This window comes from Nicotiana sylvestris, chromosome 2 (genome assembly GCF_000393655.2).
Source record: "Nicotiana sylvestris chromosome 2, ASM39365v2, whole genome shotgun sequence".
NCBI lineage: Eukaryota > Viridiplantae > Streptophyta > Magnoliopsida > Solanales > Solanaceae > Nicotiana > Nicotiana sylvestris.
In genome coordinates this window covers 177,701,819-177,717,729 of record NC_091058.1, presented here as the reverse complement: position 1 = coordinate 177,717,729, position 15,911 = coordinate 177,701,819, and positions in this window count along the sequence as shown.

Below are 15,911 nucleotides of genomic sequence, written 5' to 3'. Positions count from 1 at the left end.
TTATACATTTATTTCTTTTTAACAAACATAAAGCGATAACGTATGAACAGCGGAAATTAGAATTTAAGCGGAAGAAAATAATAAAATATCTAAAATCTGCATCTATTACAATTGTTAAGGCCTTAAGTACCCAAAACATGGTGTCATAGTGTCACAGATGGTCTAAGATTTACTACATACATTGCGTTGTTTCTGAATGTAAGGAAAATGAAACAGGAAATAGGGATAGAGGGAGACGCCAGGGCCTGCGGACGCCTGCAGGTCTACCTTGGATCTCCGCATGGACTGAAGGTGGCCTTCAAACTACGGTCCATGAGCTACTCCAGGATCTGCACATAGTGCAGAGTGTAGTATCAGTACAACCAACCCCATGTGCTGGTAAGTGTCTAGCCTAACCTCGGCGAAGTAGTGACGAGGCTAGGACCAGACTACCAAATAAACTTGTGCAATTCAGATATATATAGCGGAAAAGAAATACAAAAAAAAAATAGTCAAGTAAGGGAGGGGGAGAATGTTGCGGGGGAGATATCGATTCCAAATAGAAAGACAACAAGTAAACAAAAGAAACAATATAATTCGGATATCAACAAAGAGTCAGAAATCGATAAATGCACGGCAACACCCTTCATGCTATTACTCTCATCCTCACCAAAGCAATCATATAATAAAAATGTGTATGGCATCACCCTTTGTGCTTTTACTCTCTTTCCTTACCATATAATCAATATAAATGGCACGGAATGGTACATCGCGCGACACGGCATCACCCTTCATGCTTTACACTCTTTCCTCACAATCATGAACGGCATCACCCTTAGTGCTTTACACTCTTTCCTCACAAAAAAAATAATGCACGGCATCACCCTTCATGCTTTAGCTCTCTTCCTCACCCAAACAACAATCACAAACAATAAGGCAAGGGAATAAATGAGATTATAATAAGAATTCTGGCAAGGGAACAACAAATCAACAATTAAGTCCCGGCAAGGGAACAACATCAATAATATCAACATCCCGACAAGGGAGATAACAAATAAAGCAACAATAGCCCGGCAAGGGTGGCAACATAATGATATCTTACCTTTCTCACTTTTACTTCACAACTCGAGCCAATGTTCTAGAGGTTCAATTATCACTTATACTTTCACAATTCGTTATACAACTTGAGCCAACGCTCCTCAATATTCATAGGTCACAATTCCTTCCACAAACTTTACACAACAAGTAGAAACCATTACCAAGGGATGAAAGATACAACAAAGTCATGATAATCACAATATAAGACTCACGGGCATGATAGACACCAACGTATAGATACTCGTCACCATGCCTATACGTCGTACTCAACAATCACCACATAGCAAATAGGACTCGACTCCTAATCCCTCAAGCTAAGGTTAGACCAAACGCTTACCTTAAAGCCACGAGCACAATAAAGCTTCAACTACCGCTTTACCCCTTGGTTCCACTTCCAACTCGCTTGTATCTAGCCACAATTTACTTAATTACATCAATAAACTCTAAATGAATCAACTCCAATGCATGAAAATGAGTTTTCCAAAGTTTTACCCAAAAGTCAAAAATTGCTCCCGGGCCCACATGGTCAAAACCCAGGTTCAAACTAAAACCCGATTACCCATTCCCTCACGAACCCAAATATATAAAAAAAAATTAAATCGAACCTTAAATCGAGGTCCAAATCCCCAATTTTTGAAAAACCTAGGCCCTACCCAAAACACTCAATTTTCCCTATGAAAATCATTGAAGAAAATGAGTTAGAAATCACTTACCAATGTTTTGGAGAAGAAAGGTTGTTTGCAAAATCGCCTCTTATGTTTTTGGGGTTTTGAAAAATGAAAAATAACTGAAAATCCCATTTTAATATACCGCTCTCAGACCCCCTTTGCGGACCGCACAAAATCGAGTGCGGCCGCACAGCTCCCATGTGGACTGTAGTGACATGCTTTAGTATTTTGGCCATAAATTTCTCTACAATTGTTCAAATTGTTTCTTTTTCTTTCTGGAAACTAGACACGAAGGGCTACAATTTTTGTTTTTGAAGTATCTCAAAATTCCTTGTAGATCAAAAGATATAGGCTTCCGAATTCGGACCAGTGAAATTTTTCTTCACCGCGAACCGCACAAAATCCAGTGCGGCCGCACAGGCCCCTCCGTGGCAGCACTCCATTTTGCGCGGGCCGCACTGGTTTGTTCAGAGGCCTTCCACTTCTCTAAACCTGCAACAACTATGTTTTAAGCCTAAGACATCCCGGAACCTACCCGAAACTCACCCGAGCTCTCGGAACTCCAAACCAAGTGTGCATACTAACTCAAAGACATCATATGGACCTACTCGTGCGATCACATCATCAAAATAACATGTAAAATCATGAATTAAACCTCAAAACTCAACATTTTTATCAAGAACTCTCAAAGTTCATAACTCTTCAACCGGAAGTCCAACTCACGTCAAATAAACTTCGTTTTTCACCAAATTTCACAGTTATCTTTCAAATACTATAACAAGTTTGTACTGGGCTCCGAAACCAAAATACGGGCCCGATAATAATGGTTTCAAACATTAATTCTTTTCTTCATTTCTTAGATAATTCAGTAAAATAATTGCTTTCAAAAATTGATTTCTAAGGCTTGGGACCTCGGAATTCATCTCCGGGCATAGGCCCAAGTCCCATATTTTACTGCGGACCTCCCGGGATCATCGGAACAAGAATCCATGTCCATTTGCTAAAAATGTTGACCAAAGTCAACCAAAAATCAAATTTTTAACTCTAAGAATTTCTATTTCTCATTTTTTTTTCACATAGAGGGCTTTCCGGGTATAGGTTCGGACCACGCACGCAAATCACGGTGAGGTAAAAGGGAGGTTTTTAGGCCTCAGAATACTGAATTCACTTGCAACACAAGTGATGACCCTCTAAATCAATTGTTCGTACTCGAAAAGATATAAGAAGGAAGTACTTGAGTCGGGAAAAAGATGGGGATAACGGCTCCGCATATCGGACTCGGACTCCCAGGTCGATGCCTCAGCAGGCTGACCTCTCCACTGAACACGAATAGAAGGAAAACTCTTCGATATCAACTGACGAACCTGCCGGTCTAGAATAGCTACCGGCTCCTCCTCATAAGACAAGGCCTTGTCCAACTGGACAGTGCTGAAATCTAACACGTAGGATGGATCATTGTGATACTTCCGAAGCATGGACACATGAAACACTGGATGCACGGCTGATAAGCTCAGAGGCAATGCAAGTCTATAAGCCACCTCTCCCACTCGATCAAGAATCTCAAACGGGCCTATGAACCTAGGGCTAAGCTTTCCCTTCTTCCCAAATCTCATCACGCCCTTCATAGGCAATACTCGAAGCAATACCTGCTCACCAAACATGAATGCCAAATCACGAACCTTGCGGTCGGCATAACTCTTTTGCCTGGGCTGAGCTGTGCAAAGCCTATCCTGAATAATCCTGACCTTGTCCAAGGCATCCTGAACCAGATCTGTACCCAACAACCGAGCCTTTCCCGGCTCAAATCATCCAACCGGAGACCAATATCGCCTACCATATAAAGCCTCACACGGAGCCATCTAAATACTCGACTAGTAGCTGTTGTTGTAGGCAAACTCTACTAAAGGCAAAAACTGATCCCACGAGCCTCCAAAGTCAATGACACAAGCTCGAAGCATATCCTCCAAAATCTGAATGGTCCGCTTGGACTGCCCGTCCGTTTGAGGATGAAATGTTGTGCTCAACTCAACCTGTGTGCCCAATTCTAGCTGAACTGCCCTCTAGAAATGCGAGTTGAACTACGTACCTCGATCCGAAATGATAGACTCGGGCACACCATGAAGACAAATAATCTCCTGGATATAGATCTCAACTAACCTCTCAGAAGAGTAGGAGATTGCCACAGGAATGAAATGCGCTGACTTGGTCAACCTATTAACAATAACCCACACTGCATCGAACTTTCTCTGAGTCCGTGGGAGTCCAACAATGAAGTCCATAGTGATACGCTCACACTTCTACTCAGGAATCTCAATCTTCTGGAACAAACCACCAGGACTCTGATGCTCATACTTAACCTGCTGACAATTCAAACACCGAGCCACAAATGCTACGATATCCTTCTTCATTCTCCACCACCAATAATGCTACCACAAATCCTGATACATCTTTGCGGTGCCTGGATGAATAGAGTACCGGGAGCTATGGGACTCCTCTAAAATCAACTCTCGGAGCCTATCCACATTAGGCACACAAACACGACCCTGCAATCTCAAAACTCCATCATCACCTAAGGTAACCTGCTTGGCACCCCCGCGCTGCACCGTGTCTCTAAGGACACACAAATAGGGATCATCATACTGCTGATCACGGATACACTCCAATAAAGAAGAACGAGCGACCGTGCAAGCTAACACACGACTGGGCTTAGAAACATCCAACCTTACGAACTGATTGGCCAAAGCCTGAACATCCAAAGCAAGTGGTCTCTCACCGACCGGAATATAAGCAAGACTGCCCATACTGGCTGACTTTCTACTCAAAGCATCGACCACCAAATTGGCCTTTCTCGGATGATATAAAATGGTGATATCATAGTCTTTCAACAACTCCAACCACCTTCTCTACCTCAAATTCAACTCCTTTTGCTTGAACAAATACTGAAGACTCTTGTGATCCATGAACACCTCACATGCCACGCCATACAGATAATGCCTCCAAATTTTCAATGCGTGAACAATGGCTGCCAACTCCAAATCATGAACCAGATAGTTCTTCTCATGAATCTTCAAATGTCGCGAAGCATAGGCAATGACCTTACCATCCTGCACCAACACTGCACCAAGTCCAACACGAGATGCATCACAATAAACTGTATAAGGCCCTAAACCTATGGGCAAAACTAACACTGGTGCCATCGTCAGAGCTATCTTGAGCTTCTGAAAGCTCGCCTCACACTCATCCGACCATCTGAACTGGGCACCTTTCTGGGTCAACCTGGTCATCGGGGCTGCGATGGATGAAAACCCCTCCACGAACCGATGATAGTAGCCTGCCATGCACAAAATACTCTGAATCTCTATAGCTGATGCCAGTCTAGGCCAGTTATTGACTGCCTCAATCTTCTTCCGATCAACCTGAATACCCTCTGCTGATACAACATGACCCAGGAATGCAACTGAACTCAACCAGAACTCACACTTTGAGAACTTAGCATATAACTGACTATCCCTCAAGGTCTGAAAAACCACTCTAAGATGTTGTCCGTGCTCCTTTTGGCTGCGGGAATAGATCAAAATATCATCAATGAAGACTATCACGAACGAATCCAAGTAAGGCCTGAACACTCGGTTCATCAAATCCATAAAAGCTGATGGGGCATTTGTCAACCCGAATGACATCACCAAGAACTCATAATGCCCGTACTGAGTGCGGAAAGCTATCTTAAGGACATCGGATGCCCTAATCCTCAACTGATGGTAGCCAGATCTCAAGTCAATCTTTGAGAATACCTTGACACCCTAAAGCTGATCAAACAAATCATCAATCCTTGGCAATGGATACTTATTCTTGATTGTAACCTTGTTCAACTGCCGGTAATCAATACACATTCTCATCGATCCGTCCTTTTTCTTAACAAACAACACCGGCGCACCGCAAGGCGAAACACTCGTCCTAATGAAACCTTTCTCAAGCAAGTCTTGCAACTGCTCCTTCAACTCTTTCAACTCAGGCGGGGCCATATGATATGGCAGGATAGAAATGGGCTGAGTGCCCGGTGCCAAATCAATGCAAAAGTCAATATCCTTGTCAGTTGGCATACCCGACAGGTCTAAAGTGAATACCTCAGGAAACTCACGAACAACGGGCACAGAATAAATAGAAGGAACCTCAGCACTAAAATTATGAACATATGCCAAATAGACCAGACACCCCTTCTCGACCATACGCTGAGCCTTCACATAAGAGATAACACTGCAGGTATAATGACCAGGAGTCCCTCTCCACTCTAAACGAGGTAAACTCGATAAGGATAAGGTCACAGTCTTGGCATGATAGTCCAAGATAGCGTGGTAAGGTGATAACCAATCCATCCCTAATATGACATCAAAATCAACCATATCTAGAAGAAGCAATCTAGACGAGTCTCAAGACCCTCAATCATAACTATACATAAACGATGGACTCGATCTACCACAATAGAATCACCCACCCGTGTAGACACATAAACAGGAGCACTCAAGGAATCACTAGGAATGACCAGATACGGTGCAAAATAAGATGACACATATGAGTTTGTAGACCCTGGATCAAATAACACTGAAGAATCTCTATCACAAACCTGAACTGTACATGTGATAACTACATCGGAAGCCTCTGCCTCGGGCCTGGCTGGAAGAGCATAACATCGGGGTTGGGCCCCACCACCCTAAACTACATCTCTGGGACGGCCTGTTGCTGGCTGGCCTCCGCCTCTAGCTGCCTGAGCTTTACCTCTAATACCTCTACCTACACCTCTAGCACCTCTACCCCACCTCTAGCTGGCTGGGCGGGCTGTGGAACACTTGGTGCCTGAACCATGGCACGGGAACCCTGATGTTGAGAGCTACTCGGTGCTTGAGGGCAAAACCTCTCAATGTGACCCATCCCACCACAAGTGTAACAAGCCCTCGGCTGTTGAGACTGCTGACCTTGACGACCTGAATGACCATCCCGAAAACTCTGAAGCTGCGGTGCACTGATAGGGGCTAGTGGTGCACTATAGGACTGCTGATCAGTATACTACATCTGAGGACCATGACCACCTAAAGCACCGTGAGAAACCTAGAGTGTTGACTGAAAAGGCCTAGGAGGATGGCCTCTACCATACGAATCCCTACCCCCAAACGAGGTACCACTGAATCGGCCTGAATGATAGGGCCTCTTGTCCGACCCATGACCACCTCCCTGTGACAGAACCATCTCCACTCTCCTAGCCACATTGGCCGCCTCTTGGAAGAAGATCTCACTCCCGGTCTCCCTAGTCATCTAAAGACGAATCGGCTAAATAAGTCCATCAATGAACCTCCTTACCTTCTCTCTCTCTCGATGGAAAGTATGATAAGAGCATGACAAGCTAAGTCGATGAATCTGGTCTCATATTGGGTGACAATCATAGAACCCTGCTGGAGACGCTCAAACTGCCTCCGATAGGCCTCTCTTTGAGTGATGGGGAGAAACTTCTCCAGAAATAGCTGAGTAAACTGCTCCCAAGTCAAAGTTGGTGATCCGTCTAGTCTAGCCAAACAATAATCCCTCCACCAAGTCTTGGCGGATCCAGACAAGCGAAAAGTAGCAAAATCGACCCCATTGGTCTCAACTATCCATATATTCCTAAGAACCTCATGACAACTGTCTAGATAATCCTGGGGATCCTCAGAAGATGCACCGCTAAAAGTAGTAGTGAAGAGCTTGGTGAACCTATCCAACCTCCACAAAGCATCGGCAGACATAGCTGCTCCGTCACCGGTCTGAGCTACCACTGAACTGCTCCAACTGGCTGAACTGCTGGAGTTTGGAACTGGGGAGCTACCTACTCTAGAGTGCGAGTAGCAGGAGTTTGGGCTCCTCCTCCAGCCTGAGAGACGGCTAGTGCTACAGGAAGCAAGCCTGCCCGGGTGACACTCTCCATAAGGCCCACTAGGCAGACCAGAGCATCCAGAAGAACTGAAGTGGCAATAAACCACTCTGGGACCTGAGCTGGGCCCACCGGAACTGCCGGAGCTGGAACCTCATCATCAAAGTCAACCTGAGGCTCCGCCGCTGGTGCTGCTGCTCTAGGCTGAGCTCGGCCTCTAGCATGGCCTCGGCCTCGCCCTCTACCCCTCGTGGGAGCTGCTACTGGGGGCTCGGGATGCTGGTCAGTGGATGAGGAAGCGCGTCTTCTCTCCATCTGTGAAAGAACAGAGTAGAAATTCAATTACATTGAGAAACCAAACCGCACGATAGGAAAGAATAAATGTGAAGTTTTCCTAACTCTATAGCCTCTGGGATAAATACAGACATCTCCGTACCGATCCCTCAGACTCTACTAAGCTTGTCTGTGAACTGTGAGACACATGTAACCTAGAGGTCTGATACCAACTTGTCACGATCCAGATTTTCCACCCTCGAGAGTCGTGATGGCGCCTACTGATGTAAGCTAGGCAAGCCGATCCTTTAAACTAATAACTTCATTATCCATTTATTTCTTTTCAACAAACATAAAGCGATAACGTATAACAGCGAAAATTAGAATTTAAGCGGAAGAAAATAATAAAATATCTAAAATATGCATCTATTACAACTGTTAAGGCCTTAAGTACCCAAAACCTGGTGTCACAGTGTCACAGACGGTCTAAGATTTACTACATACAAAGTCTGAAGAAAATAACAATACATTATCTCTTAATGTAAGGAAAATGAAATGGGAAATAGGGATAGAGGGAGACGCCAGGGCCTGCGGACGCCTGCAGGTCTACCTTGGATCTCTGCGTGGACTGAAGGTGGCCTTCAAACAACGGTCCATGAGCTACTCCGGGATCTGCACATAGTGCAGAGTGTAGTATCAGTACAACCAACCCCATGTGCTGGTAAGTGTCTAGCCTAACCTCGGCGAAGTAGTGACGAGGCTAGGACCAGACTACCAAATAAACTTGTGCAATTCAGATATATACAGCGGAAAAGAAATACAAAAAAATAGTCAAGTAAGGGAGGGGGAGCATGCTGCGGGGGAGATATCGATTCCAAATAGAAAGACAACAAGTAAACAAAAGAAACAATATAACTCGGACATCACCAAAGATTCAGAAATCGATAAATGCACGGCATCACCCTTCGTGTTGTTACTCTCGTCCTCACCAAAGCAATCATATAATAAAAATGTGTATGGCATCACCCTTCGTGCTTTTACTCTCTTTCCTCACCATATAATCAATATAATCGACACGGAATGGTACATCGTGTGGCACGGCATCACCCGTCGAGCTTTACACTCTTTCCTTACAAAAAAACAATGCATGACATTACCCTTCGTGCTTTAGCTCTCTTCCTTACCCAAACAACAATCACAAACAATAAGGCAAGGGAATAAATGAGATTATAATAAGAATCCCGGCAAGGGAACAACAAATCAATAATTAAGTCCCGGCAAGGGAACAACATCAATTATATCAACATCCCAGCAAAGGAGATAACAAATAAAGAAACAATAGCCCGGCAAGGGTGGCAACATAATGATCTCTTACCTTTCTCACTTTTACTTCACAACTCGAGCCAATGCTCTAGAGGTTCAATTATCACTTATACTTTCACAATTCGTTATACAACTTGAGCCAACGCTCCTCAATGTTCATAGGTCACAATTCCTTCCACAAACTTTACACAACAAGTAGAAACCATTACCAAGGGATGAAAGATACAACGAAGTCATGATAATCACAATATAAGACTCACGGGCATGTTAGACACCAATGTATAGATACTCGTCACCATGCCTATACGTCGTACTCAACAATCACCACATAGCAAATAGGACTCGACTCCTAATCCCTCAAGCTAAGGTTAGACCAAACACTTACCTCAAAGCCACGAGCACAATGAAGCTTCAACTACCGCTTTACCCCTTGGTTCCACTTCCAACTCACTTGTATCTAGCCACAATTTACTTAATTACATCAATAAATGCTAAATGAATCAACTCCAATGCATAAAAATGAGTTTTCCAAAGTTTTACCCAAAAGTCAAAAAATTTCCCCCGGGCCCACATGGACAAAACTCGAGGTTCGAACCAAAATCCGATTACCCATTCCCCCACAAACCCAAATATATAATTTATTTTGAAATCGGACCTCAAATCGAGGTCCAAATCCCCAATTTTTGAAAAACCTAGGTCCTACCCAAAACACCCAATTTCCCCTATGAAAATCATTGATTTTGAGCTGAAATCATGTGAAAAGATGTTAATGATTGAAAAAAATGAGTTAGAAATCACTTACCAATGTTTTCGAGAAGAAAGCTTGTTTAAAAAATCAACTCTTATGTTTTGGGGGTTTTGAAAAATGAAAGATAACTGAAAATCCCGTTTTAATATACCTTTCTCAGACCCCTGTGCGGACCGCACAAAATCGAGTGCGGCCGCACAGCTCCCATGTACACTGTAGTGACATGTTTTAGTATTTTGGCCATAACTTTCTCTACAAATATACATATTGTGTTTCTTTAGCTTTCTGGAAACTAGACACGAAGGACTACAATTTTTGTTTTTGAATAATCTCAAAATTCCTTGTAAATCAAAAGATATAAGCTTCCAAAGTCGGACTAGTGAAATTTTTCTTCACCGCGGACAGCACTAAATCCAGTGCGGCCGCACAAGCCCCTCCGTGGCAGCACTCCATTTTGTGCGGACCGCACTGGTTTGTTCAGAGGCTTTCCACTTCTCTGAACCTGCAACAACTATAAGATATCCCGAAACTCACCCGAGCCCTCAGAACTCCAAACCAAGTGTGCATACTAACTCAAAGACATCATATGGACCTACTCGTGCAATCACATCATCAAAATAACATGTAAAATCATGAATTAAACCTCAAAACTCAACATTTTCATCAAGAACTCTCAAAGTTCATAACTCTTCAACCGAAAGTCCAACTCATGTCAAATAAACTCCGTTTTTCACCAAATTTCATAGTTATCTTTCAAATACTATAACAAGTTTGTACTGGGCTCCGAAACCAAAATACGGGCCCGATAATAATGGTTTCAAACATTAATTCTTTTCTTCATTTCTTAGATAATTCAATAAAACAATTTCTTTCAAAAATTGATTTCTAAGGCTTGGGACCTCGAAATTCATCTCCGGGCATAGGCCCAAGTCCCATATTTTACTACGGACCTCCCGGGATCGTTGGAATAAGGATCCGGGTCCGTTTGGTAAAAATGTTGACCAAAGTCAACCAAAAATAAAATTTGTAACTCTAGGAATTTCTATTTCTCATTTTTTTCACATAGAGGGCTTTCCAGGTATAGGTTCGGACCACGCACGCAAATCAAGGTGAGATAGAAGGGAGGTTTTTAGGCCTCAGAACACTGAATTCACTTGCAACACAAGTGATGATCTTTTGGGTCATCACACTGATGCTGAAACTGAAAATGAATTCCCTTGTTATCTAGGTGGGCGCCTGATGCTGAAACTGGAAATGAATTCCCTTGTTATCCAGGTGGGCGCCTGATGCTGAACTTTGAAATGGATTTCCTTGTTTTCCAGGTGGGCGCCTGTCATTACAACCAAACAGTTAAAATAAAAGAATTTTTTCTACCCCAATTTGATACTGGGAACATTTGTGAGTGTTAACCGGATCATGTTATCCAAAAGAGCTATAAGAATTTAAAAGCTAAATCTCATTATCCAGGAGGGCCCTGAAAATTAAAATTAAATCTCATTACCTATGAAGGTCTTAAAAACTTAAAACTAAACTCCATTATCCAGAAGGGTCCTGACGGACTTGAAACTAAAACCCATTATTCAGGAGGGTCCTGAGAACTTAAAATTAAATCCCATTATCTAGGAGGGTCTTGAAAACTTGAACTTAAATTCCATTATCCAGGAGGGCCCTAAAAACCTGAAACTAAATCCCATTATCCAGGAGGGTCCTAAACACTTAAAACTAAATCCCATTATCCATAAGGATCCTAAAAAGCCGAGAATGAACTTACCTGAGCCATGCTCTATTCCTGGAGGATGTCTGCAAAACAAATAAAATTCCTTGCCCCTGAACCATCATGGAGGGTTTCTGCAGACCGAACAAATTTTCTTTCCCCTTCTCAAACCGCCTTTGTGCTGACAAAATTTGGGCATGACACTTGATTTGGACATAGTCTTCGTCCCTGTTTCAAACAAAGAAAACTTGTTAGCTTAAACATGGTGGTTGGTTTGTGGCCTTGACTTTGAGGGCAATTGCTCATTCACTTCCCATGATAACTTTGATTTCAACTCGAAAGACCTTGCTTGTTTATTGACTAACCACTTTCTCTGTCACCCTTAACACAAAAAATACCTCTAATCAGTTCAAACCCAATACCCTTTATCTGTTGCATTGTGCTCATGAATTGACATATACCGAACCTTTGTATTTCACATGAATCCTAAAGTACATTGATTGTTACCAACTCAGCGCGCATACTGTTCTTTCCTGACATATGCCATTTTGATGTGCTAGCCAGATTCCGTTTTGTGCAATTGGAAAGCTGGTGACAAATTTTGAAGTCATTTATCACTTGTTCTGACCAAACAGACTCAAGAAGAGGGAGTAAACAAAACAAAGAGAACAGAATAATGGACAATGGAAAGAGATGATACCTAACAAGAAAAACTACAAAGTAGAAACTTATCAGATATGGATACCAACTCTAATGACCATGACATGCACTTTTGTATTAAGTGGCCTAATCTATCAAGCAAGTCTAATATTCAACTCTCGTTGTACCTCTTCGCCGTAAAACTGTGCTTCAATGCTCCGATTATCCTATCTGACTCTCAATCTTTATTCGACTTGTAGTGTTCGATGGGTTTTCACCATCAAGCCTCTCTCATTTTGTTCTTTCTCTCAACTTACCATCGCCTTATGGTGCCTGTGAAGGTTTTCACTGATAAGACTCTCTCATTTTGTTTTCTTTTTGTTTTTATTTCCTCTAATTCTGTTGATGACAAGGCTTTGACCATAGTAAAAACATCATATGCTCCTGGCATGTCTAGATCGGCACTCTCAAAGATTATCTGGGAGGTCTTTTTGGACTGTAATGTGGCTTTTGGACAGGGTTAGAAAGAAAGGATATCATAAAGGCTCAAAATAACAAAGACAACGGGGTTAATTTATTTACAACTTTTGGAATCCATTCTAACAACTTTTCCCCAATTTCTACAACAAGGGAATTTGATTCTTTTTTTCTTTTTCTTTTTGAGATGGAATTTCTAAGAAAGACTGCCCCACTCTCGACTTCGTGGGATTATGAAATATTTTATTTGGTGCGACCGAACCATAAGGCTGCCTATGTATCTTGTGGTGACAAGAATCAGGTCGAACGTAGTTCACAATACTACTTTTTGTTACTATTTTTCTTTTTCTTTTTCTTTTTCCTTCTTTTTTCTCTCTTTTTTTTCCTTTTTTTTTCCTTTATCTCTATTCTATTTTTATTTTATTTTTTGAATTTTCCTTTTGGAATGAACTTTCTAAAACAAACCTATGGGGACATGATTTTTTTTTACTATCACTTGATTCCAAAAGAGGGGAGGTCAAAAAAGTTAGCATAGGCTCAAAAGGGGTACCGAAGAATATAAAGTGTTTGGGTAGCTGAAAAAGGGCCTCCCAATCCCTGAAAATGCCAAGTACAACACGCTCAACTTGAGAAAGAAAAAGAAGATCATGCACAACATTTCTTTGCAACTTCGGCATTGATATCACTGATCTGCCTTCCACACTTCTTTAGCGCCTTGTCAAGTACAACACTCTCGTTGGGTAATTTCTTCTTCACAATAGATACCTTCCGTCAGTTCAGAGCAAACTCCCTTGGCTTTATCTTATTACTTGAGGTGCACTTGAACTCAAAACTGTTCGCTTCAAATTGTTTGGGATGCACTCTCCTTTAACGAATTCTTGTCATCCTATTAACTTCTCAAATTATCTGCCCCAATTTCACATAGTTCGGGCTTCAAATGATCTCAAAATGTTCAAATCTATACTTATTTTCCTCAAATGTCCCTATCACCTTCAAAATTGTTTCATTGCTTCATGATTAAACTAACTTTTAATACCAAGCCTAGAATTATGCGTGCGTGCCATGTCACTAGAGCCAGCATGAAAAGAACTATAAAAGGAGAATAGAACTAAATAAAAAAATGACTAGAAATAACATAAAATAGAAAATTGCATTAGACAGACGGTGAAAGGGTTTGAACAACAAAACAAGCAAAATAAACTGGGTTTACAACCCTGGAACAAACCTAGACAACACTAAACGAGTTACTATGACTAAACGAACTAGGCGAAATAAAAGGATAAAAGGGTTTGAGTCACAAGACAATATCTGGATTACAACCCTGAAATAACCCAGACAACAGAAATGACAATAAATAAATCACCAAGACTTCTCCCCGAGTAACCAAGAAGGGAGCGTCTTTCCAATTACCAAGCTCAGCATCTTAGCCACTGAGTCCCACATCAATATTACCAATACCATTACCAATTTCAATCACATTGACCTCAGCAAATAGCTTTTGGGTCCTTTTTTTCAACTCGTTCTTAAGATCAACTTTTGGAACTGAGATTGATAGAGCTGAAAACTTTGCGACAAGTGGCCCTCCAAGAAGCTCAGAAGAGTTCTCATATTCATTTTCAACACAAATCATGCCTACCATATCCGTCTCATTATGAACATGCAATGGACTTTGGCTAGTATCCGCCTCATCTGGATTTTGCACGGTTATGTCACCTACATCAACAAGCTTTTGGATTGCTCTTTTCAAATGCAAAAACTTTTCTATATTGTGCCCCGGGGCATTAGAGCAATATGCGCACCTTTGAGAAAAATCAAAATTCTTTGGAATGTGGTTCAGCCTTTTTATCTAAATCGGCTTCAACATGTCCCATTGCCTCAACCTTTGGAACAAACTAGCATATGACTCTCCAATATGAGTGAAAGACTTTTCTCTTTGCTGCTACCTTTTCATTTTGTACTTCGTCCTCGGTTGGAACCTCTTACGGGTAGGTGGTTGACATGCTTGAGGAGGCGGGTAAGATATTTGTGGAGGTGGTGCAGGCCATTGCGGATCTCGTGGGTGTGGAGCATATGGCGGTGCATTGTGGATAGAGTACTAGGAAGGTAAGGTATGACCTTGGGGATTCTGAGGAGAAAAGTAGCATTGGGAAGGATTATCTGGAGTACGAGGATATTCGTGGGGTCGGTATTGAGACTGAAAGCATTTAGCAGGAATGCCCACGGGATCATATTGTTGGCAGGACTTAACAACATCTTTTCTATCAATCGGAGAACTGACCCGAGCAACTTGTTCGTTCCATCTGAGCCAAAACGCCCTAAAACTTCATTCGGGTTTCTTTTCCATCTGAGATAGGGAAGAGTGGTCTAGGATAATGTCTATATTGTACTGATAGTGTCGAACAAAATCTTGAGCCATGTCACCCCATGCACGTCATTTACTGACATTTTGATGAGTATACCACTCCAAGGCTTCCCCACTCAAACTCTTACTGAAATGTGCCATCAATAATTCATCTTTCCCACAAACACTTCTCATTTCACTGCAATAACCCTTAGATGGGCTCCTGGATCTCCACGCCCATCATACAAATCCAACTTTGGCATCTTAGACCCATCAGATAGTTGGATGTCAGGAAACAAGCACAAGTCTTTATACGGTACGCTCACCTGGCTCTCTATCCCTTGCATGTTTCTTAAAGACTGCTCTAAGATTTTCACCTTCCTGGATATCTCATCTTGCTCCACTGTCTTAGCAGGCTTTTCAGTTTCACCGAGAGGCTCAAAATGAGGAGCATGAGAGTATGGATCTGAGACCATGAAAGTTGGTTATGGAGCATAGTGTTGGGCATCGGGGACTTTGAACACAATCTCGCTAGAGGATCGAGGAAAGGTAGCTGGTGGATGAGCTACAAAAACATGAGTGACCAAAGGAGCGGGATATGAGGTGGTTTTGGCGAGTGGAGTGTGAAAAGGTTGTGGGGAGATATCAGCAACAGTGGGAATCTAGATTTGTGATAGTGGTGGAATGGTGACAAGGTTTTCAGGGTAGTTAGTGGGAAATAATGGTGGAGGACGCCCACTAATCCATGCTTGGTA